The sequence below is a fragment of the Theropithecus gelada genome, chromosome 20 (genome assembly GCF_003255815.1).
Source record: "Theropithecus gelada isolate Dixy chromosome 20, Tgel_1.0, whole genome shotgun sequence".
In the NCBI taxonomy this organism is placed as follows: domain Eukaryota; kingdom Metazoa; phylum Chordata; class Mammalia; order Primates; family Cercopithecidae; genus Theropithecus; species Theropithecus gelada.
In genome coordinates, this window is record NC_037688.1 from 30,286,169 (window position 1) to 30,313,750 (window position 27,582).

Genomic DNA, 27,582 nt, shown 5'->3' on the forward strand with positions numbered 1-27,582 from the left:
CTGAGATTACAGGGGTGAGCCACCGTGCCTGGCTTTAGATTACTTTTCAAAAGCTTTTCTAGATATCCAAATGGAGAGACAGGCAATTCTCAAGCTTCTGTTTTAGCTATTTCTCTGAACAATTCTGTGTCCTCATTTCCACATGCTTTTTTTTTTTTTTTTTTTTTTTTTTTGAGACGGAGTCTCGCGCTGTGTCACCCAGGCTGGAGTGCAGTGGCGCGATCTCGGCTCACTGCAAGCTCCGCCTCCCAGGTTCACGCCATTCTCCTGCCTCAGCCTCCGAGTAGCTGGGACTACAGGCGCCCGCCACCACGCCCGGCTAGTTTTTTGTATTTTTAGTAGAGACGGGGTTTCACCATGTTAGCCTGGATGGTCTCGATCTCCTGACCTCGTGATCCACCCGCCTCGGCCTCCCAAAGTGCTGGGATTACAGGCTTGAGCCACCGCGCCCGGCCTTTTCCACATGCTTTTAATGTTGTATGACCTTGCTAGATTCCAAAAGGGATTTCCCTTGAAAGTTCATAATATTTTATTTAGAAGGAGGTCTTATAATTTCTCTGTAAGTGACTACTATTTCCTTTGGGGAGGGGGATCTCCATCTCTTGTATATTTCTTCAGACACTTGCCAGGGACTTTCGTTTTTGTCAGAAACTTCCTACGGAACTCTTTTTTTTTTTTTTTTTTTTGAACGGAGTCTCGCTTTGTGGCCCAGGCTGGAGTACAGTGGCCAGATCTCAGCTCACTGCAAGCTCCGCCTCCTGGGTTTATGCCATTCTCCTGCCTCAGCCTCCCGGGTAGCTGGGACTACAGGCGCCCGCCACCTCGCCCGGCTAGTTTTTTGTATTTTTTAGTAGAGACAGGGTTTCACCGTGTTAGCCAGGATGGTCTCGATCTCCTGACTTCGTGATCCGCCCGTCTCGGCCTCCCAAAGGGCTGGGATTACAGGCTTGAGCCACCGCGCCCGGCTCCTGCAGAACTCTTAAAGGTTACAGTAGGAAGACTGACCACTGGAATAAAGTGAAGGACAACTAACCCTTATTTGCACTGTAAGAGTCATATCTGAGGAACTGGTCTACAGAGAAGCAAGTGCATTCAGGCCATTGCTGAGTGGCCAGAAGTTCCCTACAGGAGGCTTGTTGAATGAATAAATTGGGTGTGGAAAAACTGGAGCCATTCGTAATACTAATAACTTTCTCTGGGAAGCTTGCTCAGCAAGGTGACTTGTGAGCTGTTGTGTCTTGTGATGAAATATTCAGCTTTACCTGCAAAGTTAACTTTGTAGTTAATTTGCAACTAGTTATAAATCGCCTATAACTCTCAGGAAAAATGTGAGTAAATACTCCAGGCAGCATGGCAAGCTGCCTCTCAGATCACTGCACAATCCTCTAGGTGATACATCACCTAAGACCTCACTTAGCAATTTTGGAATTTAAAGGAATGTTTCTGACTTGTGAGAATGTGGTAATAATTATGATAGTGATCAACTCATTTTAAATGTTTCCAAAGACTGGACGGGCACGGTGACTCGTGCCTGTAATCCCAGCACTTTGGAAGGCCAACGCGGGCGGATCACTCGAGGCCAGGAGTTCGAAACCAGCCTGGCCAACATGGTGAGACCCTGTCTCTACTAAAAATACAAAAATTGGCCAGGCGCAGGGGCTCATGCCTGAAATTCGAGCACTTTGGGAGGTTGAGGCGGGTGGGATCGCCTGAGGTCAGGAGTTTGAGACCAGCCTGGTCAACGTGGTGAAACTCCGTCTCTACTAAAAATACAAAACTTAGCCCGATGTGGCGGTGGGCACCTGTAATCTCAGCTACTCATGTGGCTGAGGCAGGAGAATTGCTTGAACCCAGGAGGTGGAGGTTGCAGTGAGCCGACATCACGCCATTGCACTCCAGCCTGGATGACAAGAACGAAACTCTGTCTCAAAAAAAAAAGAAAAAGAAAAATTAGCCAGGCGTGGTGGCAGACACCTGTAATCCCAGCTATTCCAGAGGCTAAGGCAGGAGAATCGCTTGAACCTGGGAGGCGGAGGTTGCAGTGAGCCGAGATTGTACCAGTGCACTTCAGCCTGGGTGACAGAGCGAGTGTCCATCTCAAAAAAAAAAAAAAGTTTGCAAAGTCTGTTCTGTATCTTGATCATATCAACATCGAGATCCTGGTTGTGATATTCAACTACACCTTTGGGGAAAGATAGGGGAAATGGTACTCCAGATTTCTCTGTATTGTTTCTTACAATGTGTGACTTACATGTGAATCTACAATTGTCTCAAAATAAAAAGTTTAAATTAAAAAAAGTTTCTGAAGGTTTAAATGTAAAACAATGTCCAGGATGGGCGTGGTGGCTCACGCCTGTAATACCAGCACTTTAGGAGGCCAAGGCCGGCGGATCACGAGGTCAGGAGTTCAAGACCAGCCTGACCAATGTGGTGAATCCCCATGTCTACTAAAAATACAAAAATTAGCCAGGTGTGGTGATGAGCACCAGTAATCCCAGCTACTCAGGAGGCTGAGGCAGGAGAATCTCTTGAACCCGGGAGGCGGAGGTTGCAGTGAGCTAAGATCTTACCACTGCACTCCAGCCTGGGCGACAGAGCAAGACTCCGTCTCAGGAAAAAAAAAAAAAAAAAAAAGTTCAAATTACCAGACTTCTCTCCACAAAGGCAGAGAACTTCTATCTAGTCAGTCTTTTAAATTGTGCAATAGCTATTGAGTTTGAGCCCTCTGGGCAAATTTCTCTGGAAGGGCTCCTTTACCTTTTTTCAAACATGCACACACAATGCTATTCCTTCCATCAGGTGACAGCTCAAGTCCAAGTACACCCATGAGCAGGGGTAGTGCTGCGTGTTGTTTTTCTTAAGTTCAATTTGTTTTCTGTTGCCTTTTGCTCTTTCCTCATTCCCATGGGTCACATGAGTCATTAACGCCTCAATAAACTAAAAAACTGATTATCTCTGCTTATGAGAAGGGTTCAGGTGAAATAAATATTGCATTATGTTAATTAATTGCAGTTCCCTGAGTCTACAGTTAACAGCCCTGTTGATTTATCATCATCTATTAGTAGGAACGTAGCTGTCGCTCAGACTTTCAAATTGATTTTTGGGCTTCTTTAGCCAGGTCTTAAAGATGTTTGTGCATTATTTAGACAATAAAGACCTAAGGAAAGTATCCAAAACACATGACATTTATGCAAACCCACTAGTATCCATTATTATGACCATGAACAATGAGGATGACATTGATGGTATAAACAGCCCTTGTAAATTTTAAACTGCAGGCCGGGCATGGTGGCTCACACCTGTAATCCCAGCACTTTGGGAGGCTGAGGCAGGCAGATCATTTGAGGTCAGGAGTTCGAGACCAGCCTGGCCAAAATGGAGAAACCCCATCTCTACTAAAAGTAGGAAAAAAAAAAATTAGGCATTGTGGTGCATGCCTGTAATCCCAGCTACCCTGGAGGCCGAGGCAGGAGGATCGCTTGAACCCAGGAGGCAGGGGCTGTGGTGAGCCAAGATCACACCACTGCAGGCTGGATGACAGAGTGAAACTGTCTCAAAAATATATATATACATATATATTTTAAACTGCATGTCCACATGTTCTTTTATTTGATCCTGACAATCTGGGGACACATATTATCCAAATAAATATTACCCTCTTTTTACAAATGAAGAAATTTAAATGAAGCACCCTAGTGATTTGATATAAAACAAATTAGCCCTGTCTTACCGAAGTTTATTCCTTTTTTGAAAGGAGATAATAATCTTGAGCTATCTCACCGGAGTTCTATTTGTAACACAGTTCTGTTACCTGGGTACACAATAAATGTGTGCAGATATTGGTGTTGGTGTAACGGTGGCTCAGCATTTATCTGAAACAAATCTGGTATTACCATAATTTCTTTTCCCTGAGCTGTCTAGTGGAAAGAACATTTTCCTACTTTGGACTTAGCCACGCTCCCTTTCAAGCACTGGGCCTTGTGTTTATCTCAGATCCAAATGTAGTCTCATGTCAGCATGTTTTGCAGTGACAGAGTAACTGTCTATTCATGATTAGATGGTAAACATCACCTGTTAGGGTATGGCGCACAGACAGCATATGTAATTTGGAGGCTCACAGGTTTTCTGGGCTTGTGAAAAGACCATTTCCTCAGGACTAAGTCATCAATTGATAACACAAAGTAGAAATACTTTTTTTTTTTTGAGACGTAGTCTCGCTCTGCTGCCCAGGCTGGAGGTGCAATGGTGCGATCTCGGCTCACGTTGCAAGCTCTGCCTCCTTCTCATCTAACAGCATTCTCTTGCCTCAGCCTCCCGAGTAGCTGGGACTACAGGTGCCCGCCACCACACCTGGCTAATTTTTTGTATTTTTTTAGTAGAGACAGGGTTTCACCATGTTAGCCAGGATGGTCTCGATCTCCTGACCTCATGATCTGCCTACCTTGGCCTCCCAAAGTTCTGGGATTACAGGCGTGAGTCACCACACCTGGCCTATTTTCTTCTTCTTTTTTTTTTTTTTTTTGAGACGGAGTCTCGCTCTGTCACCCAGGCTGGAGTACAGTGGCCGGATCTCAGCTTACTACAAGCTCCGCCTCCTGGGTTTACACCGTTCTCCTACCTCAGCCTCCCGAGTAGCTGGGACTACAGGCACCCGCCAGCTCGCCCGGTTAATTTTTTTGTATTTTTTAGTAGAGACAGGGTTTCAGCGTGTTAGCCAGGATTGATTTTCTTCTTAATATAATTTTTCCTTTTCTTTTCTTTTTTTTAAACAGAGTTTTGGTTTATTGTGCAGGCTGGAGTGTGGTGGCATGATCATGGCAGCCTCGATCTCCTGGGCTTAGATGATCTTCCTGCCTCAGTCTGATGAGTAGCTGCGACCACAGGTATGTACCACCATGCCAGGCTAATTTTAAATTATTTGTAGGCCGGGCATGGTGGCTCACGCCTGTAATCCCAGCACTTTGGGAGGCCGAGGCGGGCGGATCACAAGGTCAGGAGATCGAGACCACGGTGAAACCCCGTCTCTACTAAAAATACAAAAAATTAGCCGGGTGCGGTTGTGGGCGCCTGTAGTCCCAGCTACTTGGGAGGCTGAGGCAGGAGAATGGCGGGAACCCGGGAGGCAGAGCTTGCAGTGAGCTGAGATCGTGCCACTGCACTCCAGCCTGGGCGACAGAGCGAGACTCCGTCTCAAAAAAAAAAAAAAAAAAAAAAAAAAATTATTTGTAGACGGCCAGGCACGGTGGTTCACGCCTGTAATCCCAGCATTTTTGGAGGTCGAGACAGGCGGATTGCCTGAGGCCAGGAGTTCTGGCCAACATGGCAAAACCCTATCTCTACTAAAAATACAAAAACTAGCTGGGCATGGTGGCACACACCTGTCCCCGCAGCTGCTCGGGAGCCTCAGGCAGGAGAAATGCTTGAACCTAGGAGGCAGAGTCTCAAAATTTTGAGAGTGAGGCTCAAAAAATAAACAAACAGGCCAGACACGGTGTCATACACCTGTAATATCAGCTATTCGGGAAGGTGAGGCAGAAGAATCGCTTGAACCTGGGAGGCGGAGGTTGAACTGCAGCCAAGATTGCACCACTGCACTCCAGCCTGGGCAACAGAGTGATACTCCGTCTCAAAAAAACAACACAAAACAAAACAAGAACAAGCTCCAGGGAATCTTGTTAATGAATGTGCCAATGTGTTGAGGCAAAGAACATGTATGCAGAACTACTAGTTTTATGTCCTCCCAGTGACTGGTATCAAAGTTCTTCATTAGGGAACTTGTGGGCAAATTAGAGGGAGGTAAAGGAGTTTTCTTGATTACCTCCCAGAATTCCTGCATCTGTTGCAGCACATGACGGGTTCTGACACGACTTTGAAAGCTTCAGCAATGTTAAGGCCATTCATTGCTCCTGCAAGACGGTGTTGAGTTTGTTGATCTCTGGATCAGTGGTTTGCCTAACTTTAAGTTTCATTTTTTGAGGCTGCGTACAGTGGCTCATGCCTGTAATTCCAGCACTTTGGGAGGTGGAGGCAGGTGGGTCACCTGAGGTAAGGGGAGGCTGAGGCAGGAGAATCGCTTGAACCCGAGAGGTGGAGGTTGCAGTGAGCTAAGACTGTGCCATTGCACTCCAGACTGGGCAACAAGAGCAAAACTCCATCTCAAAAAAAAAAAAAAAAAAGAAAAAAGAGTTTAATTTTTTATTTTTTGGATTCAATTCACTTGATTTAAATCTTTTTTTTTTTTTTTTTTTTAAAGACAGAGTCTCGTTCTGTCGCCCAGGCTGGAGTGCAGTGGCACAATCTCGGCTCACTGCAGCCTTCGCCTCCTGGGTTCAGGCGATCCTCCTCCCTCAGTCTCCCAAGTAGCTGGTACTACAGGTGCATACCACTGTGCCTGGCTAAATTTTTTTTTTTGAGATGGAGTCTCATTCTGTTGCCCATGTTGGAGTGCAGTGGCACCATCTCGGCTCGCTGCAAGCTCTGCGTCCCGGGTTCACGCCATTCTACCGCCTCAGCCTCCCGAGTAGCTGGGACTACAGGCTCCTGCCACCATGCCCGGCTAATTTTGTTTTTTGTATTTTTAGTAGAGACGAGGTTTCACCGTGTTTGCCAGGATGGTCTCAATCTCCTGACCTTGTGATCCACCCGCCTCAGCCTTCCAAAGTGCTGGGATTACAGGCGTGAGCCACCATGCCTGACCTAATTTTTGTATTTTTAGTAGAGATGAGGTTTCGCCATGTTGGCCAGGCTGGTCTTGAACTCCTGACCTCAAGTGATCCACTTGCCTCGACCTCCCAAAGTGCTGGGATTGCAGGTGTGAGCCACTGCACCCGGCCTTTATTTCAATCTTTAATATTTTACTTAAATACTTTAATCAGTAACTTGCTAGTCTCCATGGTATTCAAGTGAGAAGGAACATCTCCCCAACGCCAGTTCTCAAAACTCTAGAACAGGGATGCAAAGGCATAGCCATTTCTTTTCTGAGCATAAAGTTCTTCAATAGAGCAGAAGACAATGCTTGGTGTGGTTACCACCAGTAGCACGGATTCCACAGATTAGCTGTATGTCAGTCAGCCAGAGAATGCTGAGAGGTACTCCAGATGTCCTTTGCACACTGGCATTTTAGAAGAGATCTTGATCTTGTTACATTTTCCTCAAACCCTTCAGGGTGTGATTAACCTGCAGGCTATTGACTCCAGTTGCTGAAGTTTCTGACAGCACCCCAGGGCACTTGACTGATTGGAGATCGTCTCCACAATGAATTCTGCACATTCTCCTTTAAAATACCTTGTATTAGAGTTCTCTTAGAGGGGAAGAACTAATAGTTTTTATATATGAGAGTTTATGAAGTATTAACTTACATGATCACAAGGTCCCACAATAGGCTGTCTGCAAGCTGAGGAGCAAGGAGAGCCAGTCAGGAGCAAGGAGAGCCAGTCCGAGTCCCAAAACTGAAAAACTTGGGGTCTGATGTTTGAGGGCAGGAAGCATCCAGCTTGGCAGAAAGATGTAGGCTGGGATGCTAGGCCCATGTCTCCTTTTCACGTTTTTCTGCCTGCTTTATATTCGCTGGCAGCTGATTAAACTGTGCCCACCAGATCAAGGGTGGGTCTGCCTTCCCCAGCCCACTGACTCAAATGTTAATCTCTTTTGGCAACACCCTCACAGACACACCCAGGATCAATACTTTGTATCCTTCAATTAAGTTGACTCTCAGTATTAACTATCATACGCCTTCTAAGCATTTTTTTTTTCCGGAAGTTGTACAAGTAAGCCAAAACTCAAGGATCATCAAACAGACTGTAACAAGTTGGGCATATGAGATCTTTCAGCCCCTCCATCACATACTTTGTCCCCTGCCAACAGATGTATTCAGCAGGGTTACCATCTCCCAGGCAAAGCAATCACATTTATCTCCAGATCTAGACATAAGAATTGAGGTGTCTCTCCTTTCAGTCCCTATGTATGTAACTATATGTAACATACACAAGTGTGTAGATACAGGTATATTAATATATAGGTTTATGTTTCAATTTTAGTTTTTAAAACTGATTTAACATTATATTGTGAAAGTCCTCCATGGGCTACTCTTGAAGCAAGGAAAAGAGGGAAACATAAGACCCCAAATTTCATAATGTTGCGCTTTCCTTAGGGAACTAGACTATTGTCTGGCTGAATCTGTATCTATACTAATCTGGCAGTTGTCAGTTGCATGTAGAGTTGCCTGAGTTTGACCAGTTCTTTTTTTTTTTTTTTTTTTTTTGAGATGGAGTCTCGCTCTGTCGCCCAGGGTGGAGTGCAGTGATGTGATCTGGGCTCACTGCAAGCTCCGCCTTCCGGGTTCACGCCATTCTCCTGCCTCAGCCTCCTGAGTAGCTGGGACTACAGGCGCCTGCCACCATGCCCGGCTAATATTTTTGTATTTTTTTTTAGTAGAGACGGGGTTTCACCGTGTTAGTCAGGATGGTTTTGATCTGACCTCGTGATGCGCCTGCCTCGGCCTCCCAAAGTTCTGGGATTACAGGCATGAGCCACCGTGCCCAGCCGAGTTTGACCAGTTCTAACTCTCTGCACCATAATTGTTTTTTGTTTGTTTTTAGGCACAGTCTCACTCTGTCACCCAGACTGGAGTGCAGTAGTGTGATCTCGGCTCACTGCAACCTCCGCCTTCCGGGCTCAAGTGATCCTCGCACCTCAGCCTCCCAAGTAGCTAGAACCATGGGTGCATGCCACCACGCCCTGCCAATTTTTGTAAAGACGGGGTTTTGTCATGTTGCCCAGGCTGGTCTCAAACTTCTGAGTTCAAGCGATCTGCCCACCTTGGCCTCCCAAAGAATTGGGATTATAGACCAAAGCCACCGTGCCTGGTGTGTCTGTGCCATAATTGTATATGAGGGTATTCCTAGTGTTACTTGTTTGGAATTGTAGGATTATTTGGGGAATTCTTTTTTCTCTTAAGGGATAACCAAAAAATATTTCCTTTTATTAGTCTTTTTAAAAAGTGAAAAAGAAATGCTTTATTATGGCAATGGTATAAAAACTAAGCTTTAACTAAAAACAAAACTTAAAAACTGAGTTTGTTTAGAATTAAAGGGTTTTTTGTTTATTTATTTATTTATTTTTTATTGACAAGTCTTGCTCTGTTTCCCAGGCTGGAGTGCAGTGGCATGATCTCGAGTCACTGCAGCTTCCACCTCCTGGGTTCAAGTGATCCTCTCACCTCAGCCTCCGAAGTAGCTGGGACTACAGACACACCACCACACTGGACTAATTTTTTGTAATTTTTGTAGAGATGGGGTTTTGCCATGTTGCCCAGGCTGGTCTTGAACTCCTGGGCTCAAGTGATCCACCCACCTCAGCCTCCCAAAGTTCTGGGATTATAGGTGTGAGCCACTGCACCTGGCCCCACTTGTTCTTCGTCTAAAACAAATTCATCATAACTGTATGAATCTTGCCTTTCTTTCTTTCTTGGTGATGGTTTGCTGCAGGTGTCTAATGAGCTGTGTGCCAAATACAGCCAAGAATATAATCAATGAGATTGGAATTGTCAGCTCTCAAGTAGTACTATTTCTGGAGACACATATTTTTTCTTCTCTTTTTTCTTTTTCTTTCTTTTTTTTTTTTTTTTGAGACGGAGTCTCACTCTGTTGCCCAGGCTTGAGTGCAATGGCATGATCTCATCTCACTGCAACCTCTGCCCTCTGGGTTCAAGCGATTCTCCTGCCTCAGCCTCCAGAGTAGGTGAGATTATAGGCACTCGCTACCACGCCCGGCTAATTTTTTTTGTATTTTTAGTAGAGACGGGGTTTTACCATGTTGGCTATGCTGGTCTCAAACTCCTGACCTCAGGTGATCTACCTGCCTTGGCCTCCCAAAGTGCTGGGATTACAAGTATAAGCCACCACCCCAGTGACACATATTTTTTCTAAATGAAGAAGTCTGGGAAAAGCTGAGTAACTTAGAACAGATAATTTGGTGCAGACGGAAAGATGTATAGAAATAAGTTTTGCGGGGGGAGGGATTGCATTGGGAGTTATACCTGATGTAAATGACGAGTTGATGGGTGCTGACGAGTTGATGGGTGCAGCACACCAACACGGCACAAGTATACATATGTAACAAACCTGCATGTTATGCACATGTACCCTAGAACTTAAAGTATAATTAAAAAAAAAAAAAGGAAAAAAAAAAGAAATAAGTTTTGCAATGGAGGCAAAGCAACTTGCATAAAGGTCTCAGGCTAGGGAATTGAACTTTATAAAAAAGCTAATGCCGCCAGGCATGGTGGCTCATGCCTGTAATGCCAGCACTTTGGGATGCTGAGGTGGGAGGATCACTTAAGGTCAGGAGTTCAAGACCAGCATGGCCAACATGATGAAACCCCATCTCTATTAAAAATACAAAAAATTAGCTGGACGTGGTGGCGGGCACCCGTAATCCCAGCTACTCAGGAGGCTAAGACAGTAAAATCACTTAAACCCAGGAGGCGCAGGTTGCAGTGAGCCAAGATCACACCATTGCACTCCAGCCTGGATGACAGAGTGAGACTCTCTCTCTCAAAAAAAAAGTGAAAGTCAAGAAAACTGAGCTGATTTCTTTTTAAAGAAAGTACACATTGGCCGGGCATGGTGGCTCACGCCTGTAATCCGAGCATTTTGGGAGCCTGAGGCGGGTGGATTACGAGGTCAAGAGATCGAGACCACCCAGGCTAACATGGTGAAACCCCATCTCTACTAAAACTACAAAAATTAACCGGGCATGGTAGTGCATGCCTGTAATCCTAGCTACTTAGGAGACTGAGGCAGGAGAATCGCTTGAACCTGGGAGGTGGAGGTTGCAGTGAGCTGAAATCATACCGCTGCACTCCAGCCTGGAGGACAGAGCAAGACTCCATCTCAGAGAAAAAAGAAAAAAGAAAAAAAGTAAAGTACACAGTTTCCTAAATATAACTGGCTTAGTAATATAAAGGAAGCTAATGAAATTTAGAAGTTTCATTGTTCAAACATCTGACATCATGACCACATTTACGTAATTCAAAACTGACATTCAGTGGAACACAGAGATCTGGCCACAGCAGTTGCTTCAGGCTGGTGGACATTTTTTGTCATTCAGGGTGTCCATTCTGATTGGCTAGTGCCATGTTGTACTGGTTCTTGAACATGTTGACTGTCACCCTTGACATAATTCAAATACTTATCACAGAATCAGAACTGTTGATTCAAAGTTTGGATTTTTTTTTTTTTTTTTGAGACAGAGTCTGGCGCTGCAGCCCAGGCTGGAGTGCAGTGGTGTGATCTCAGCTCACTGCTGTATTTTTAGTAGAGACAGGGTCTCACCATGTTGCCCAGACTGGTCTTGAAATCCTGGCCTCAGGTGATCCACCCACCTTGGCCTCTCAAAGTGCTGGTATTACAGGCGTGAGCCACCATGCCCGGCCTTTTCTTATATTCACTTTTTTCCTCATATTATGCTTGGTTTGAAGTTCTCTAACTCCAGAATAGGGCTCTCTTATACATTCACAAGCAAGGCCCCTTTTTGTTGCTAAATTATACATCATCTAAAAAAATTATACAGTAGTCCCTGCTTATCCGTGGGGACCACCACCAAGACCCCCATTGGATGCCTGAAACTACAGATCGTACCGAACCTGAATAAGTTTCTGTACATGTTTCTCACCCCCAAATTTAAGGCTTTTTCCATCGTAACTAAGCATTTATCACTCTCTACGGCCAAAAGTTTTGCAGTTTGTTTGAGCTGCGACAGCCAAACTAGCATGAATTTCTTTTTCCTTCTTCACAATTTCACAGATAGAAGATTCATTCTTGGCTGCGCACGGTGGCTGACACCTGTAACCCTAGCATTTTGGGAGGACAGGCAGGTGGATCACTTGAGCCCAGGAGTTAGAGACCAGCCTGGGCAACATGGTGAAACCTAAACCCTGTCTCTACCAAAAAATAATTTTTAAAAAAATTAGCCAGCTGTGGTGGCACGTGCCTGTAGTCTCAGCTACTCGGGAGGCTGAGGTGGGAGGATACCTTAAGACTGGGAGGCAGAGGTTGCAGAAAGCCAAGATCCTGCCACTGAACTTCAGCCTGGGTGACAGTGAGACCCTGTCTCAAAAAAAAGAAAAAAAAAAAAAAAGAAGAAGATTCATGCTACCCATAGATCTTTGCTCTTTGCAACCTTACCATTTTTTTCTTTCCTTACACCAATTTTTTTTTTTTTTTTTGGAGACAGTTTTGCTCTTGTCGCCCAGGCTGGAGTGCAATGTCATGATCTCGGCTCACTGCAACCTCCACCTCCCAGGTTCAAGCAATTCTCCTGCCTCAGCCTCCCGAGTAGCTGGGATTACAGCATGTGCCACCACACCCACACCCAGCTAATTTTTGTAATTTTAGTAGAGATGAGATTTCACCATATGGGCCAGGATGGTCTTGATCCCCTGACCTTGTGATCCGCCCTCCTCGGCCTCCCAAAGTGCTGGGATTACAGGCGTGAACCACCATGTCTGGCCCATGGTGAGTACTTTTAAGATGCGAAAATTGACTTAAAGCTGAGGTTTTTATTGTGCACTGAAAGACTTTTTTTCTACTTAGTGATGTGGCTTCTAGAGTAGTTCTGGAAGAATTGTAAAGCAGGTAAAATTTGTACTTTTTCTCTGCCCACATACTATTCCTAACAGACCCTTATAAGTGGTTAACAATAGAGTAGAAAACAAAAAAACGAAAGTACCCAAAAGTGTTATATCCAGAAGGGTGTGAAACATTTTTAGTTATTTTATCCCTGGTCCTCTACTAAAAATAGAAAAAAAAAAAAACATTAGCGGAGCATGGTGGCGCATGCCTGTAATCCCAGCTACTTGGGAGGCTGAGGTAGGAGAATCGCTTGAACCTGGGAGGCAGAGGTTGTGGTGAGCTGAGATCACACCATTGCACTCCAGCCTGGGTAACAGGAGTGAAACTCCTTCTAAAAAAAAAGAAAAAAAAGAAAGAAGAGTATGAGTTCAGGAGTGAAACGATCCATATTCAAATCCTTGCTCCACCATATATTAACCGTGAGACCTCAGGCAAGTGTCAACAACTCAGTTTTCCAGGTTGGGGATAATGGTATTTCCTAACTCATAAGTTTGTTGAGATGACTCAATTAGCTAATACACATAAAGAATTTAAATGCAATGTCTGGAACGTAACAAATGTAATCAAATTTTGCTTTTGCTTTTTGTCATTGTCATCATTATCATGGGAGGTGAATTAAGCCTCCAGAAGGAGGCCATGAACTGTCTTAGGACAAGAGAGATTTTCCCCTAATGCATCTCAAATCGTTTAATGTAGGGAGCTACTTGTTTTAGTGATTGATTAAGCTGTCTCTGGAGACTTCTTTATAAAGGATGGCTTCATACTTGGGTGCCAAACTTCTGCTTAGTGCAGGCATGAAGCAAAAAGTCTGTTCCATCTCCTGTGTTCCCACTGCTCTGCTTTCAGATTGCTGCATGTATCGTGTTGGATTCCAGAGAAGGGGCACATTTATCTTTGCTGATGATGGTTTCCTGATAGGGATTTTTTTTTTTTTTTTTTTTTTTTTTTTTTTTTGAGACAGAGTCTTGCTGTGTCTTACTCCCAGGCTGGAGTGCAGTGGCGTGATCTCAGCTCACTGCAAGCTCTGCCTTTCGGGTTCACGCTATTCTCCTGCCTCAGTCTCCCGAGTAGCTGGGACTACAGGTGCCCGCCACCATGCCTGGCTAATTTTTTTCTGTATTTTTAGTAGAGATGGGGTTTCACCGTGTTAGCCAGGATGGTCTCGATCTCCTGACCTCGTGATCCGGCCTCCCTAAGTGCTGGGATTACAGGTGTGAGCCACCGCGCCTGGCCCCTGATATGGACTCTTTACTCTTGTTCTCTTCCAAAGAGTTACATAGCTTGTTGAAAAATGACACATTGTATACATTTAAACAATACAGAAAGGGACTTTAAAGAAGTAAAAGACATATGAAATGTCACTAGAGATGTGCTCAAGGGCTTAGTCTTTGGACCTCTTCCCAACTCTTTAGCTGACTTCATCCAACCTCATATTTTACAATACCTTCTTTATGGTGGGGGCTTCCACATGTATAGTATTACCTAAGGCTTCTCAGTTTATATGAGCTCCAGGTTCATATATCCTCCTGCCTTCTTGACATCTTCACTTGAGTGTTTTGTAGACATCTCCAACTTAACATGTCCCAGAGTGCTCTCACCCCTTCCAAAATATCTACTCATTTTACCATTAATGGTAATTCTATGTATGCTAGGACAAAAATACTGATATCTTCCTTGACTCCTCCTTTTCTCTCAACCCCTACCCACCTAGGCTGGAGTGCAGTGGTGCAATCTTGGCTCACTGCAACCTTTGCCTCCTGGGTTCAAGTGATTCTCGTGCCTCAGCCTCCCAAGTAGCAGGGATTACAGGCACACACCACCACACCCAGCTGATTTTTAAATTTTTAGTAAAGACAGGGTTTCACCATGTTGGCCAGGCGGTCTTCAACTCCTGACTTCAAGTGATCCACCTGTCTCGGCCTCCCAAAGTGCTGGGGTTACAGGCGTGAACCACTGCACCTGGCCTCCAGTGTGTTTTTATTTTTATTTTTATTTTTTTGCTTTGAGATAGATTCTCGCTCTGTCACCCACGCTGGAGTACAGTGGCTCAATTTCAGCTCACTGCAACCTCTGCCTTCCGGATTCAAGCAATTCTCTGGCCTCAGCCTCCTGAGTAGCTAGGATTACAGGTGCCTGCCACCACACCCGGCTCATTTTTTATATTTTTGGTAGAGATGGGGGTTTCACTATGTTGTCCAGGCTGGTCTCGAACTCCTGACCTTAAGTGATCTACCCACCTCCACCTCCCAAAGTGCTGCCATTAGAGACGTGAGCCATATTTCACTTAGAATCACAGGCAAAGTCTTTCCCACAACCCATACCTTCCCTCCCCATCACTCTGACTTCATTCCCCCCAACCTTCCTCCTTGCTTACTCTGCCTTAGCCACACTGGCCACTTTATGCTTCTTCAACTGCCCGAGAAGAGTCCAGCCTCAGGGCCTTTGTATCTCCTTCCGGTATTCTGTGTTCTCTAGATATCTGCCTGGTTCCTCCCTTACTTCCTTAAATGTTCCCTTAAATGTTCTCTTCTCTGTGAGGCCCTTCCTGGCTATATTCTCTAAAATGTCAACCTCCTCCCTCTTCTTTGCTATTTTTTTTTCCTTCTGTAGCATTTATCTCTGTCTCACATCCTGCATAGTGATTGTGTTTATTATTTGTCTCCCCCACTAGAATGTCAGTTCCATGAGGGAAGGGACTTTTATCACGGTTGCATCCCCAGCCCTGTTCCTGTCTGTTCATTTTGTCAAATGAATGAATAAATCTGGAGTTTACCACTGCTAAAGTTTAATAAACTTTCTTGTAGACCTGTCTATGCGTATTTACATTTAGCTCTTAACGGTCTGTGTGCTAGTGTCTAACCTCATAGGTACTCAAAACATAGGCATAGAAAGAGAGAGAAGGAAGAAGCCTGTGGACTGGAAGGCCCAAAGTTTGCTTTTAACTCTCATTGACTATAAGCTTCATGAGGGCAGGAACCATGTCTCTTTGCTCACCATTTCTTCCCCAGTGATTCCAGGAATGTTTGGCATGTAGTAAGCATGCAGTAAACCAATGTATAAAAGATTCAGAACCTGGCCAGGCACGGTGGCTCACACCTGTAATCCCAGCACTTTGGGAGGCCAAGGTGGGCAGATCACCTGAGGTCAGGAGTTCGAGACCAGCCTGACTCCAACATGGAGAAACCCCGTCTCTATTAAAAATACAAAATTAGCCAGGCGTGGTGGTGCATGCCTGTAATCCCAGCTACTTGAGAGACTGAGGCAGGAGAATTGCTTGAACCCAGGAGGTGGAGGTTGTGGTGAGCCCAGATCGCGCCATTGCACTCCTGCCTGGGCAACAAGAGCAAAAAAAAAAAAAAAAAAAAAAAGAAAGAAAGAAAGGAAAGAGGCCGGGCGCGGTGGCTCAAGCCTGTAATCCCAGCACTTTGGGAGGCCGAGACGGGCGGATCATGAGGTCAGGAGATCGAGACCATCCTGGCTAACACGGTGAAACCCCGTCTCTATTAAGAAATACAAAAAACTAGCCGGGCGAGGCGGCGGGCGCCTGTGGTCCCAGCTACTCGGGAGGCTGAGGCCGGAGAATGGCGTGAACCCGGGAGGCGGAGCTTGCAGTGAGCTGAGATCCGGCCACTGCACTCCAGCCTGGGCGAAAGAGCGAGACTCCGTCTCAAAAAAAATAAAATAAAAAAAAAAAAAAAGAAAGAAAGGAAAGAAAAAAAACATTGAGAACCTAGTGGAATTCTTACCCTCTTGTAAGGCTGAAGCCCCAGCAGACCTGGTCAGCATTGGATTTACCGATGATGCCAAGAAAGATGACCTCGGCAGAGGAGACGGTACTGTAGTAAGAACTGGTGATCAACTCAGTGTCTCAACAATGTTTGCACCAGGACCCTTACATGTCATCTCCAGCCCTTTGTTGCTCTGTCCTTCCTCCTAAAAGACAGAGCAGTATGGATAAGGAAACAAAATCTGGAAGGAGACTACGGGTAGTGACAAAATACATTTTTTTTTTTTGAGATTGAGTCTTGCTCTGTCACCCAGGCTGGAGTGCAGTGGTGTGATCTCGGCTCACTACAACCTCTGCCTCCTGGGTTCAAGTGATCCTCCCACCTTAGCCTCCCAGGTAGCTAGGATTGCAGGTGCACTCCACCACACCCAGCTGATTTTTGTATTTTTTGTAACGATGGGGTTTCATCATATTGGTCAGGTTGGTCTTGAACTTCTGACCTCAAGTGATCTGTCCGCCTCAGCCTCCCAAAGTTCTGGGATTACAGGCATGAGCCACTGCACCCAGCTACATTTTTTTTTTTTTTTTTGAGACAGGGTCTTACTCTGTTGCCCAGGCTGGAGTTCTATTGCATGTTCTTGGCTCACTCAAAGGCATGTTCTAACCTCTGCCTTTCAGACTTAGGCAATCCTCTCATCTCAGTCTCCTGAGTAACTTGGACCACAGGTGCACACCACCATGCCCAGCTAATTTAAAAATTTTTTGTAGAGATAAGGTCTCATTATGTTTCCCAGGCTGGTCTCTGAACTCTTGAGCTCAAGTGATCCTCCCTCCTTGGCCTCTCAAAGTGCTGGGATTACAAGTGTGAGCCACTGCATTCAGCCCAAAATACATTTCTTTTTTTTTTTTTTTTTTGAGACGGAGTCTCACTCTGTCACACAGGCTGGAGTGCAGCGGCGCAATCTCTGCTCACTACAATCTCTACCTTCTGGGTTCAAGCAATTGTCCTGCCTCAGCCTCCCAAGCAGCTGAGACTACAGGCACGCCCAGCTAATTTTTGTATTTTAGTAGAAAGACAGGGTTTCACCATATTGGTCAGACTGGTCTTGAACTCCTGATGTCAGGTGATCTGCCCCCCTCGGCCTCCTGAAGTGCTGGGATTACAGGCATGAGACACTGCACCCGGTCTGATCTTTGTAATGTTTTTAAGGATGGAGGGATATTTGCAATCATTTAGTTGATATGCAATGTATTTTTACGCTTAAATCATAAGAAAAGAAGGCTATAGTCTCTCAGCAACCTCTAAACAATAAAACAGTACAGACTGCAGAGAACATTTTTATGAACTGGACAAATTTGAAAGTCTTAATGTACAGTGATTTAGACTCATGTTTTAGATTAGATATATTCAATTCATGTAATATGGAGAACAATTTACTTTTATGTTGAAAATAGTATTAAGTCTGGGCGCAGTGGATCATGCCTGTAATCCCAGCACTTTGGGAGGCGGAGGCGGGGAGATCACCTGAGGTCAGGAGTTCAAGACCAGCCTGGTCAACATAGTGGAACCCATCGCTCCTAAAAATACAAAATTAGTCAGGCATGGTGGCACATACCTGTAATCCCAGTTACTCAGGAGGCTGAGGCAGGAGAATCATTTGAACCCAGGAGGTGGAGGTTGCATTGAGCTGAGATTGCATCATTGCACTCCAGCCTGGGCAACAAGAGCAAAATTGTCTCAAAAAAAGAAAAAGAAAAGAAAAAAAGAAAGAAAATAGTATTAAAAACTTTGGGTGGGTATGGTGGCTCAGACCTATAATCTCAGCACTTTGGGATGCCAAGGCAAGAGAATCATTTGAGCCCAGGAGTTTGAGACCAGCCTGGGCAACATGGAAAAACTTCATTTCTATAAAATATAAAAACAAATAAGCTTGGCATGATGGTGTGTGCCTGTGGTCCCACCTACTGTGGTGTCTGAGGTGGGAGGATCCCTTGGACCCAAGGGGTCAAAGTTGTGGTGAGCCATGATCGCGTCACTGCACTCCAGCCTTGGTGACAGAGCAAGACTTTATCTCAATAAAAAAGAAAACCTCACAAAATTTGTATACATAAATCTGAAGAGGTCAAATAAATAAAAACTGAAGAGCTGTAGGCACTAATTTTCTTTACTTTTTATTCCTTCAGCATAAATATAACTTCTTTGATTACTTTGCTAGGCTTTTTTTTTTTTTTTTTGGTTTTTACTTCAAAATTTTCCTCATTACTTGCTAGACATTTCTGAGCCTGAAGCTCTTTTTCTGAGACTTTATATTTCATACATAATCTAAGTCTGATTTTCTTGTTGAAATTATTTGTCTCAACCACACCTTGTATATTGCTCAGCTTCTAGTCTTGAAATTTGAGTCCTCTGATTTAAAAATAAAACAAAGAAAACCTTATTATGGAAAATTTTAGATACTGCATTTACAAAATTAGAGAGAATTACATATGAACTCCCATGTACCTATCATTCAGTTTCAATAGTTATCAATGTTCTGCTGCTCTTATTTCATCTATCTCTTCTTAACTTTTCTGGGGGAGAAAGCAGAGGAAGAATTTAAGCAAATGTCAGAAATTATATAATTGCAACTGTAAATACTTCATTACATATCTCTAACACATATCCTTTGTTTAACATAAAACAATGTCATTATTCTCATTATAATGAAAAGAAGTCCTGGCCAGGCACAGTGGCTCACACCTGTAATCCCAGCACCTTGGGAGGCCAAGGCAGATGGATCACGAGGTCAGGAATTCGAGACCAGCCTATCCAACATGGTGAAACCCCCGTTTCTATTAAAAATACAAAAATTAGCTGGGCGTGGTGGTGCGTGCCTGTAATCCCAGCTACTCAGGAGGCTGGGGCAGGAGAATCGAAGTGGAGGTTTCAGTGAGCCGAGATCATGCCATTGCACTCCAGCCTGGGTGACAAGAGCGAGACTCCGTCTTGAAATAAATAAATAAATAAAATAAAATATAAATAAAAGAAGTCCTTAATACCATGTAATATTCATCTATATTAAATTTATCCAACTGTCTCAAAAATGAATTATGCAGTTATTTTGTTGAAATCAGGATACAAAAAGATCCACATGTTGTATTTAGTTGCTATGTCTCTGAGGTCTTTTAATCTTCAACACTTCCTTTTTACCCCATTGCTCCTTTTTCCCTCTCTATTTATTTATTGGAGAAAATGTCCTCTGATTGTTGTTTTTTTTTTTTTTTTTTTGAGATGGAGTTTTGGTCTTGTCGCCCAGGCTGGAGTGCAATGGCACGATCTTGGCTCACCGCAACCTCTGCCTCCTGGGTTCAAGCGATTCTCCTGCCTCAGCCTCTTGAGTAGCTGGGATCACAGGCATGTGCCACCACGCCTGGCTAATTTCGTATGTTTAGTAGAGACGGGGTTTCTCCATGTTGGTCAGGCTGGTCTCAAACTCCCAAGTTCAGGTGATCAGCCCGCCTCTGCCTCCCAAAGTGCTAGGATTACAGGCGTGAGCCACCGCGCCCGGTCGCCTCCTCTGATTTTATTAAACAAACATCTTTCACAAACAGCATCTCCAGGCTCAAAGATAAAACATTTCCTGGGTTCTTATATGAGGCTATAGGTGACAGAAGCAGCAAGACCTATGGTCACTGTAAAGCTAATTGTTAGAAAGCACTAAAAAACAAAACAAAACAAAACAAAACAAAACTTCACCCCAAACAGGGTGGGAGCGGTGGCTCACACCTGTAATCCCAGCACTTTGGGAGGCTGAGGCAGGCGGATCACGAGGACAGGAGATTGAGACCATCCTGGCTAACACGGTGAAAACCCGTCTCTACTAAAAATACAAAAACAAAATTAGCTGGGCGAGGTGACAGGCGCCTGTAGTCCCAGCTACTTGGGAGGCTGAGGCGGGAGAATGGCGAACCTGGGAGGCTGAGCTTGCAGTTAGCCGAGATCACGCCACTGCACTCCAGAACCTCTGCCTCCTGGGTTCAAGCAATTCTCCTACCTCAGCCTCCCAAGTAGCTGGGATTACAGGTGTGTGCCACAACGCCTGGCTATTTTTTGTATTTTTAGTAGAACCGGGGTTTTGCATGTTGGCCAGGCTGGTCTGAACTCTTGGCCTCAAGTGATCCTTCCACACTGGCTTCTCAAACTGCTGGGATTACAGGTGTGAGCCACCGCACCTGGCCTCATTGAAGATATTTGAGTTGTTATAAGACTATTTATTTTGTCCAGGTACTGTTTCTCACGCATATAATCCCAGCACTTTGGGAAGTCAAGGAGAGATAATTGCTTGAGTCCAGGAGTTCATGACCAGCCTGGGCAACATGGTGAGACCCCATCTCTACAGAATAATTAAAAAACAAAAATAGCTGGGCATGGTGGTGCACACCTGTAGTCCTAGCTACTTAGGAGGTTAAGGTGGGAGGATGGCTTGATCCCAGGAGGTTCAGGCTGCAGTGAGCCATGATTATGGCATTGCATTCCAGTCTGGGCAATGAAGTGAGACTCCCTTTCAAGAAAAAAAGAAAAGAAAAAAATATATATATACTTCTTCTTTTTTTTTTTTTTGAGATGGAGTCTCGCTCTGTCGCCCAGGCTGGAGTGCAGTGGCGGGATCTCAGCTCACTGCAAGCTCCGCCTCCCGGGTTTACGCCGTTCTCCTGCCCCAGCCTCCCAAGTAGCTGGGACTACAGACGCCCGCCACCTCGCCCGGCTAGGTTTTTGTATTTTTTAGTAGAGACGGGGTTTCACCGTGTTAGCCAGGATGATCTCGATCTCCTGACCTCGTGATCCGCCCATCTTGGCCTCCCAAAGTGCTAGGATTACAGGCTTGAGCCACCGCGTCCAGCCCTATGTATATTTCTTTAGCACTTAGTATGTGCTCAACAAATATTAGTTTCCATTATTTCCTATATTCTAGTGGACTAAATGTTAGTGATTCTGTGAGACTGGAGAGGCCAGAAAAGAAGGCCAAATTATTATTATTTTTTGGTTTCTTGGATAACTAGCTTTTGTTTGTTTTTATTATTTTTTTGAGACAGGGTCTTACTCTGTCACCCAGGCTGGAGTGTAGTGGCTCGATCACTGCTCACTGCAGCCTTTATCTCCCCCAGCTCAGGTGATCCTCCCATCTCAGCCTCCTGAGTAGCTGGGACTACAGGCACACATCACCACACCTGGCTAATTTCTTTCTTTCTTTCTGTTTCCCTCCCTCCCTCCCTTCCTTCCTTCTTGTCTCTCTCTCTGTCTCTCTCTGTCTCTCTCTCTCTCTCTCTTTCTTTTTTTTTTTTTTTTTTTTTTTTTTGAGACGGAGTCTCGCGCTGTGTCACCCAGGCTGGAGTGCAGTGGCCCGATCTCGGCTCACTGCAAGCTCCGCCTCCCAGGTTCAGGCCATTCTCCTGCCTCAGCCTCCGAGTAGCTGGGACTACAGGCGCCCGCCACCACGCCCGGCTAGTTTTTTGTATTTTTAGTAGAGACGGGGTTTCACCATGTTAGCCAGGATGGTCTCGATCTCCTGACCTCGTGATCCGCCCGCCTCGGCCTCCCAAAGTGCTGGGATTACAGGCTTGAGCCACCGCGCCCGGCCTTCTCTCTCTCTTTCTTTCTTCTTTTTTCTGAGACGGAATCTCGCTCTGTCTCCCAGGCTGGAATGCAATGACTCGCAATCTCCGCCCACTGCAAGTTCCGCCTCCCGGGTTCACACCATTCTCCTGCCTCGGCCTCCCAAGTAGCTGGGACTATAGCCGCCTGCCACCACGCCCAGCTAATTTTATGTATTTTTTAGTAGAGACGGGGTTTCACCGTGTTAGCCAGGATGGTGTCGATCTCCTGACCTCGTGATCTATCTGCCTCGGCCTCCCAAAGTGCTGGGATTACAAGCATGAGCCACTGCGCCCGGCCCCATTTTTCTTTTCAATATACTTTATTTTTAAGATTCATTTTAGGCTCATACCCAAAAGCCAAATTAATTTTTAGATGTAATTATTGGTTATGCAAAATTTTTAATTCAGAATTCTCTTTTATGTATCCCGGGAGTATACATTCCTCCTTTTGCATATGAGAAGGTGATACCTATAAACCAATGACTCTTTAAAAACTCGATTTGGGGTTAGGCGCAGTGGGTCATGCCTGTAATCCCAGCATTTTGGGAGGCCGAGGCGGGTGGATCACGAGGACAGGAGTTGGAGACCAGCCTGACCAACATGGTGAAACCCCCGTCTCTACTAAAAATACAAAAAAATCAGACAGGTGTGGTGGCGCACACCTGTAATCCCAGCTACTCAGGAGGTTGAGACAGGAGAACAGCTTAAACCCCGGAGGCGGAGGTTGCAGTGAGCCGAAATTGCACCACTGCTCTGCACTCCAGCCTGGCGACAGAGCGAGACTCCATTTCAAAACAAACAAACAAACAAACAAAAAACATCAGTTTCGTCTTGAATGTTTCATTCTAAGATTTTCTACTCCTCATAAAAGACAAGTTTATTTAAAGAATATGGAGTTAGAGAGATCTTTAGGTCCAGGCCAGGGACCCACTTGCATAGCAAACTGCTTGCCTCTCCTTAGAAGTAAGACACCTCACTCTTGGCACCTACCTGGGTCCTGGACCATCAGCTGGCATGTGTGGACGGCTTGGCGAAGGAGTTTGTTGTTCCCTGAGCTGGGCACTAGGGACTGGCTGCCCCAGTTACTGCAGATGTCTTAACACTTCTTGGACGTCCCAGGCTAATTTTAAAGCAACTGATAGAACTGATTTTGGAAGAACAAGTTTAAAACTATGCAATTAAAGGAAAACAAAAACAATTTACTATAGATTTTTCTAGACAAATGATGGTGCCCATATTTATACATATTTTCGAGATGAGGTCTCACTGTGCTGTCCTAGCTAGTCTCAAACTTCTGGGTTCAAGCGTTTTTCCTGCCTCATCCTCCTGAGTAGCTGGCACTACATGTATGAGCCACTGCTCCTGGCTCAGTGGTGTCCATATTAAGGAAATAAAATTACTTGAGTAGAAGACAACAGATCAGAAATCCTGCTTTGTTTCTAGATGGTGCATTCTCTTCTAATGACCTTAGTTTTGTCATTCCTCACGGGAGAATGCCACCATTTCCTCAATTTGCAATTTAAGTTGATTGCAGTCTCATACCTGGTAAAGTTTTTCCCTCCAAAGGTGCCAAAATAATACTGAATAATTTACAAGTCAAGAAAAACTACTCTACGAAAAAGAAAATATTGTGACATAAAGCATCTCAGGTGGCACTCTGGGCTGCCTTTTTTTTTTTTTTTTTCCTAAGATGGAGTCTCACTCCGTTGCCCAGGCTGGAGTGCAGTGATACAGTCTCGGATCACTGCAACCTCCACCTCCCGGGTTCAGGTAATTCTCCTGGCTCAGCCTCTGGAGTACTGGGATTACTGCTGCCTGCCACCATGCCTGGCTAATTTTTGTATTTTTAGAAGAGACAGGGTTTCACCATGTGAGCCAGGCTGGTCTCGAACTCCTGACCTCAGGTGATCCACCTGCCATGGCTTCCCAAAGTGCTGGAATTACAGACGTGAGCCACCATGCCTGGCCTAGGGCTGCCTCTTTTGAAAAAAATTTCTGAAACAAAGCAGCAGCTTGGCAGAAGCTAATGTCCTCTGGGCTTTGGTCTTTACTGTTTTACCTATAGCAGAGTTCCTAACGCTCTTGGTAAGAGGTCAAAGAGTGTGTGGAGTTGGCTGCTTGAATTTTAATTTTTACATCCTTTCTGGCTTTTGTCATAGGTGAAAGATGAATTCCTAAACTCTTGTCTCAGGCCAGCATACATTGTGATTAGGGACTGTGCTTTAAAAGAATTGTGAAAATGCTTTTTGTGAAAACATTACATAAACAGCAGACAGGCTAATATCTCTCTGACTTTCAGTCTTATTTATAGATTCGTGTGACTCAAAGGATAACAAAACAGGCCAGTGGAGCCGCCTCTTTGACTCACGTCACTGTATTTCTTACACGGCTGTGCCCCTCTTCACTCTCCTTTCTCGGTTGAGATCTCTGGCACGTGGAGAGGCAGGAAGGGTTCCTTGTGAAAGATGCTGACCGCATTTCTTCAGAGAGAGCTTTCCCCATCTGCTCTAAAGGTCATATGGGCTTCAACTGCTGATACTGACCGAATCATTTAAGAAACTCACTGTTGCGGACGCAGTGGCTCAAGTCTGTAATCCTAGCACTTTGGGAGGCTGAGGCAGGCAGATCACGAGGTCAGGAGTTTGAGACCAGCCTGGCCAATATGATGAAACCCGTCTCTACTAAAAATACAAAAATTAGCTGAGCGCAGGGGCACACCCCTGTAGTCCTAGCTACTCAGGAGGCTGAGGAAGGAGAATTGTTTGAATCCGGGAGGCGGAGGTTGCAGTGAGCCAAGACTGTGCAGCTGTACTCCAGCCTGGCCAACAGAGCGAGACCCTGTCTCAAAAAAAAAAAAAAAAAAAAAATGAAAGAAACTCACTGCATCCCTAAGCCCAAACAAGACAGTTCCCTTCTAGTACCCCAGATTCCACCAGATACCTTGTATTCCAAAAGCCTTCTTTCACTGCTCTGGCTCCCAGCGACCTCTCCTTTTTCTGCTCCTTCTGAACTAGGACTTCAGCGACCTCTCCGTTTTCTTCTCTTTCTGAACTAGGACTTATCTGCTTAATGATATCACTGGCTTATTTTATATTTGTGGATTAAAAAAAAAATCTTGTTTTCCTCAATGAGATTGTAATTATCTGGAGGGTAGGGGCAGTCTCTTTTGTTAGGTCTATTACAAGATTCTGGTGCACCCAGGACAGTGTGGCATAAGAGAAATAATCAGGTAGCCTGTTTGAATGATTACTGTATGGGTTAGAAGACGAATCCAGAGTTGGAAGCACTAGATTTGAATCTGGTCTCTACTGCATGAAAGTGTGACTGGCCGGGCGCGGTGGCTCACGCCTGTAATCCCAGCACTTTGGGAGGCTGAGGCGGGCGGATCACAAGGTCAGGAGATCGAGACTACAGTGAAACCCCGTCTCTACTAAAAATACAAAAAATTAGCTGGGCGCGGTGGCGGGCGCCTGTAGTCCCAGCTACTCAGGAGGCTGAGGCAGGAGAATGGCGTGAACCCGGGAGACGGAGCTTGCAGTGAGTAAGAGATCGCGCCACTGCACTCCAGCCTGGGCGACAGCGTGAGACTCCGTCTCAAAAAAAAAAAAAAAAAAAAAAAAAAAAAAAAAAAAAAAAAAAAAAAGAAAGTGTGACTGATCATTTAATCTCTCCTCTCCTCTCCTCCTTTCCCCCCTCCCCTCCCCTCCCCTTCTGCTTTTCTTTCTCTCTCTCTCTCTTTTTTTTTTTGAGACGGAGTCTAGCTCTGTCGTCCAGGCCGGAGTGCAGTGGCCGGATCTCAGCTCACTGCAAGCTCCACCACCCAGGTTCACGTCATTCTCCTGCCTCAGCCTCCTGAGTAGCTGGGACTACAGGCGCCCGCCACCTCGCCCGGCTAGTTTTTTGTATTTTTCAGTAGAGACGGGGTTTCACCGTGTTAGCCAGGATGGTCTTGATCTCCTGACCTCATGATCCACCCGTCTCGGCCTCCCAAAGTGCTGGGATTACAGGCATGAGCCACCACGCCCGGCCTCTCTTTTTTTTTATATATATTTTTTGAGACAGAGTTCCGTTCTGTCACTCAGACTGGAGTGCAGTGGTGCAATCATGGCTCACTGCAGTCTTACCTTCTGGTGTCAAAAAATCCTGCCTTAGCCTCCAGAGTAGCTGGGACTACAGGCACATGCCACGATGTCCAACTAATTAAATTTTTTTTCTTTTCTTTTTTTTTTTTTGAGACAAGAGTCTCACTCTGTCGCCTAGGATGGAGTGCAGTGGCGCAATCTTGGCTCACTGCAACCTCTGTCTCACGGGTTCAAGCAATTCTTCTGCCTCAGCCTCCTGAGTACCTGGGATTACAAGTGCATGCCATCACACCCGGCTAATGTTTGTATTTTTAGTAGAGACGAGGTTTCACCATGTCAGCCAGGCTGGTCTCAAACTCTTGACCTCAGGTGATCCACCTGCCTTGGCCTCCCAAAGTGCTGGGATTACAAGTGTGAGCCACCGTGCCTGGACTAATTAAATTTTTTTTCTTTTTCTTTTTTTGTAGAGACAGGGTCTCACTATGTTACCCAGGCTGGTCTCAAACTCCTGGGCTCAAGTGATCCTCCCGCCTTGGCCTCCCATAGTGCTGAGATTACAGGTAGCCTCTGTTTTCTTATCTCTAAATTAAGGATAATAATATTTATCCTAAGTAAGCTAATATTTATTGTGTCCTTACTATGTGACAGTCGCTTTTCTTTTCTTTTTTTTTTTTTTTGAGACGGAGTCTCGGTCTATCGCCCAGGCTGGAGTGCAGTGGTGGGATCTCGGCTCACTGCAAGCTCCGCCTCCCGGGTTCACGCCATTCTCCTGCCTCAGCCTCCCGTGTAGCTGGGACTACAGGCGCCCGCCACCTCGCCCGGCTAGTTTTTTTTTTTTTTTTGAGACGGAGTCTCACTGTGTCTCCCAGGCTGGAGTGCAGTGGCGCGATCTCGGCTCACTGCAAGCTCCGCCCCCCGGGTTCACGCCATTCTCCCGCCTCAGCCTCCCAAGTAGCTGGGACTACAGGCGCCCGCCACCGCGCCCGGCTAGTTTTTTGTATTTTTAGTAGAGACGGGGTTTCACCATGTTAGCCAGGATAGTCTCGATCTCCTGACCTTGTGATCCGCCCGCCTCGGCCTCCCAAAGTGCTGGGATTACAGGCTTGAGCCACCGCGCCCGGCCGACAGTCGCTTTTTTAAGTGCTTTAAGTGTGTCAGCTCATTTAATTATCACGCCAGCCCTAAGATGCCAATGCTAGTATAAGCCTCATTTTTCAGATGGGAGCACTGGGTTCAGAAGTGTTCAGAGATGTTAAGTAACTTGTTGCAGGTCACATAGTAAAGAAAGGAAGAGCAGGGTTTTAAGCCCAGGTAGTCTAGCCCCAGTAACTTACACTCTTAACTACTGTGCTATAATGCCTGTGTGGTTTACAAATTCATGGTGTATGAGGAGCAAATGAATGGATGTATATGAAAATACTCTTTTATTTTCTTTTTTTTGAGACAGAGTCTTACTCTGTTGCCCAGGCTGGAGGGCAGTGGTGCGACTCTGGTTCACTGCAACCTC

At 45.4% G+C, this 27,582-nt stretch overlaps 1 pseudogene; it reads right to left on the reverse strand.

Moving 5' to 3' along the window:
* Positions 1-6,854: 6,854 nt before the first annotated feature.
* Positions 6,855-7,838, reverse strand: LOC112613838 (annotated as a pseudogene).
* Between the last annotated feature and the right edge of the window lie 19,744 nt (positions 7,839-27,582).